Raw genomic sequence first — 5,000 nt, 5'->3', positions numbered from 1 at the left:
TTTTCTTCTTCCTCTTCTTATCCTTTTCTTACTCCTTCTCCTTCTCCTTCTTATTTTTCTTCTTCTTTTTCTCCTTCTCCTTGTTGTCCTTCTTCTTCTTCTGGGATCAGGAATTGACTCGATTCATAAGATCCGTGGGAGAGGAGATAGATCAAATTCGAATGATAATATACACAGTTAGTCATACCTCTTCTATGTAAATTTTATTGTCTTTAAAAAAAAAAAAGTGGCTGCGTGCAGTGCATTACTACCCTAATGCTATTCTACTTGTATTTTAATACATTTTTATGTGCTTATTAATTTATTAATTCATTTTTTTCTTCTCAACAAGTGAGATCTCTTCACTCTGTATTTCTCTTTACTTTTTCTTACTTCCTAATGAGCACCATATTCTCTGGGAGCTTGAATTTCAAGTTAATGGCCCCTGTGGTGGGCTTGTTCCGTGTGAATAGTGTTCATCTTCTGAATAACGATAATAATCATAAAATACGTCTCCCGTTTTAAGTGAACTTTGTTGTTGTGTCTCCTGTGTTTATTCCACATCTCTCGCTCATTGCTAATGCAAGGGCGTCTGGCTGAAAAGTTAAGGTTGTAGCGAGAGGGCCTTGGGCTAACTTCTCTCTTAACTTTGCTTATAGCGTTGACAATTTCATTTTAACTTCACTAAAATGTGGCTTACGAAAGTTTGCCCCGCCATGATGTAAGGCTCCCGCCAAGTATTCCCCTGCGGTCGCAGGCCGACGTCAGGCCAGAGTCGCTGGTGGAACGATATACTCAGTAAAACAGGACTTAGGAACGATGTACTCATTAAAACAGGACTTTGGAACGATGCATTCAGTAGAACAGGACTCTGGAACAATGTACAAAGTAGAATAGGACTTTGGAACGATATGCTCAGTAGAACAGAACTTTGGAACGATGTACTCAGTAAACAGAACTTAAGAACGATGTATTCAGTAGAATAGGACTTTGGAACGATATACTTAGTAGAACAGAACTCTGTGACGATGTATTCAGTAGAACAGGACTCTGGAACAACTTACAGAGTAGAATAGGACTTTGGAACGGTGTACTCAGTAGAACAGGACTTTAGAACGATGCACTCCGTAGAACAGAACCCTGTGACTATGTACTCAATGGAACAGGATTCTGGAACAATGTACAAAGTAGAATAGGACTTTGGAAAGGTGTACTCAGTAGAACAGGACTCTAGAAAGGTTTACTTATTAGTACAGAACTCTGGAACGGTTTACTCAGTAGAACAGAACCCGGGAACGATATACTAAGTAGAACAGGACTTTGTTAAAGCGTACTCAGTAGAACAGAACTCTGTGACGACGTATACTTAGTAGAACTCCAGAACGATGCACTCTGTAGAACAGAACTCTGTGACGACGTATTCAGTAGAACAGGACTCTGGAACAATGTACAAAGTAGAATAGGACTTTGGAAGGTGTACTCAGTAGAACAGGACTCTAGAACGATGCACTCTGCAGAACAGAACTCTATGACTGTGTACTCAGTAGAACAGAACTCTAGATTAAGACACTTTCACAAATGAGAAAGTTTTTATTCGGTTGTTTCTTTCGCTCACTCTCTCTCTCTCTCTCTCTCATAACTTTGTAGCTATCTACCATTCTACTTATATGTTATTACGGCTTGACAGCCTTTTGCTCCCTACTCTGTTGTGATAAGCAGATTTATGAAAATAAAAAAAAAACTCTTAAAATACGTGATAGCTCATCATTCACAAAAAGTCATGAATGACTTAAATTCTTTAAATAACCGGTGATGGTAAAGGACAGTGAAGGGGTATGATATGCAAAAAACGCATCAACATTTTCTAAGAAACGGCGCACAGTATGAATTTCACTCAAATATTTCTCATATTCATCACACTCATGTTTCTCGTTTTATTTCATTATATTTCTCTCATTATATTTAATTATATTACATTATATTTCTGTCATATTTAAGTACATTTCATTATATTTCTCTTATATTTAATATATTTCGTTATATTTCTTTCATTATGTTTCTCTCATTATATTTCTCTCATATTTAATTATATTTCTCATATTTCATTATATTTTTCTCATATTTCATTATATTTCTCTCATATTTCCCTCATTATATTTAATTGTATTTCTCTCATATTTCATTATATTTCTCTCATATTTAATCATTTCTCTCTATACTGTCACGGTTTAACCTGTTGGCTCTTTACACTATAGCAGGCTCTTACTGGTTTGGCCTGGAGTCGTGTCAAAAATAAACAGGTCTCTTCAATATTTAAGAGGTTATCAATCACCACAAGAGCCATAGATGACTTGAAAAAATTCTTTAACTAACCAGTGATGGCAAAGAACAGTGAATAAGTATGATACGCAACACAAAAAGTATTAATATTTATTTACAAAAAAAAAAATACAATACATGAATCATTGTAACGACAGAAATAGACATCAGGTCACTGCATCGAGAATTGAATAAAAATAGACATCAGGTCACTACATCGAGAACTGAATACAAATAGACATCAGGTCACTGCATCGAGAATTTAATAGAAATAGACATCAGGTCACTGCATCGAGAATTGAATGTAAATAGACATCAGGTAACTGCATCGAGAATTGAATGAAATAGACATCAGGTCACTGCATCGAGAGTTGAATAGAAATAGACATTAGGTCACTGCATCGAGAGTTGAAAGAAATAGACATCAGGTCACTGCATCGAGAGTTGAATAGAAATAGACATCAGGTCACTACATCGAGAACTGAATACAAATAGACATCAGGTCACTGCATCGAGAATTTGAATAGAAATAGACGTCAGGTCACTGCATCGAGAATTGAATGTAAATAGACATCACTTAACTGCATCGAGAATTGAATGAAATAGACATCAGGTCACTGCATCGAGAGTTGAATAGAAATAGACATCAGGTCACTGCATCGAGAATTGAATACAAATAGGCATCAGGTCACTACATCGAGAATTGAATACAAATAGACATCAGGTCACTGCATCGCGAACTGAATAGCAATAGACATCAGGTCACTGCATCGAAAACTGAATAGAAACAGACATCACGTCACTGCATTGAGAACTGAATAGAAACACATCAGGTCACTGCATCGAGAACTGAATAGAAACAGACATCAGGACACTGCATCGAGAACTGAATAGAAACAGACATCAGGTCACTGCATCGAGAACTGAATAGAAACATACATCAGGACACTGCATCGAGAACTGAATAGCAATAGACATCAGGTCACTGCATCGAGAACTGAATAGAAACAGACATCACGTCACTGCATCGAGAACTGAATAGCAATAGACATCAGGTCACTGCATCGAGAACTGAATAGAAACAGACATCACGTCACTGCATCGAGAACTGAATAGCAATAGACATCAGGTCACTGCATCGAAAACTGAATAGAAACAGACATCACGTCACTGCATTGAGAACTGAATAGAAACAGACAGGTCACTGCATCGAGAACTGAATAGAAACACATCAGGTCACTGCATCGAGAACTGAATAGAGACAGACATCAGGTCACTGCATCGAGAACTGAATAGAAACAGACATCAGGTCACTGCATCGAGAACTGAACAGAAACAGACATCAGGTCACTGCCTCGAGAATTGAATAGAAACAGACATCAGGTCACTGCATCGAGAATTGAATAGAGACAGACATCAGGTCACTGCATCGAGAACTGAATAGAAACAGACATCAGGTCACTGCCTCGAGAATTGAAAACCTTTGCAGAAATAGACATAGTGCACCGAGAATTGAATAGAAATAGACATCAGATCTCTGCATCGATAATTGAAACCCCTAGCAAGAAAGACATATTCCATCGAGAGTTGAATAGAAACAGATAAAGTCACTGCATCGAGAACCTAATAATAAAACTTCATCCCCTAATAACGTCTTGTAGACCAGTTGTAGTGACAGCAGCGCTGTCTAGGGCGATGATATTGAAGAATCTCGTTCAGTGTAATCGACTGTGAAACCTCCATAGCCGATTAAAATACATATTAGTACGTAAAAACCATGCAAAGTACTCGAAGAAAAACCTTTTATACAAGTTGAGTAATAAATGTCCAGGTAATGAATGAAGGCTTGTACAGCACACTTATGAAAAAATCGTCCAAATAGCGAGTGATGGCGGTACAGCAGCACTCGATTAAACAGCAGCTGCACCTTGGAGCTTGTTATTTATTCAACATCCACGTACTAAGTGCAGGCAATATAACAGCAGCACTCGATGCAATAGCAGCTGCATCTTGAAGCTTATTTATCCAACATCCACATAGTAAGTGCAGGCAATATAATAGCAGCACTCGATGAAACAGCAGCTGCACCTTGAAGCTCGTTATGTATTAAAAACATCCACGTAGTAAGCGCAGGCAATATAACAGCAGCACTCTATGAAACAGCAGCTGCACCTTGAAGCTTGTTATTTATCCAACATCCACGTAGTAAGTGCAGGCAATACAACAACAGCACTCGATGAAACAGCAGCTGCACCTTGAAGCTCGTTGTGTTTTAAAAACATCCACGTAGTCAGTGCAGGCAATATAAGAGCAGTACTCGATGAAACAGCAGCTGCACTTTGAAACTCGTTATGTATTAAAATATCCACGTAGTAAGTGAAGGCTGTATAACAACAGCAATACGAAGAAAGCTTCATCCATAAGAAGTAGAGGCGGAGTATCTAATTGGAGACGCAACAACAAAACGCCAGAACAACCTTCCAGGGAAACCTGTTACCCTCCAGCATATCAGGCCTATATGCCTTCCAGCGGTTTACAAGCAGCATTCAGACGATCACTGAACAAGAAAATAACTCTGCTTGCCTCCACGTTACCGTGGAAATGAATATATATCTTCCTTAAATATGCTATAAAACGTTGGAACAAGCAAACGGCATTGAGCTGTCAGCAAACGGCAATTATAGGCCTACGACTGATGCGTG

This window comes from Macrobrachium rosenbergii, chromosome 20 (genome assembly GCF_040412425.1).
Source record: "Macrobrachium rosenbergii isolate ZJJX-2024 chromosome 20, ASM4041242v1, whole genome shotgun sequence".
Taxonomy (NCBI): domain Eukaryota; kingdom Metazoa; phylum Arthropoda; class Malacostraca; order Decapoda; family Palaemonidae; genus Macrobrachium; species Macrobrachium rosenbergii.
The sequence above is the reverse complement of the archived record's forward strand: the minus strand, read 5'-3'. Positions refer to the sequence as shown.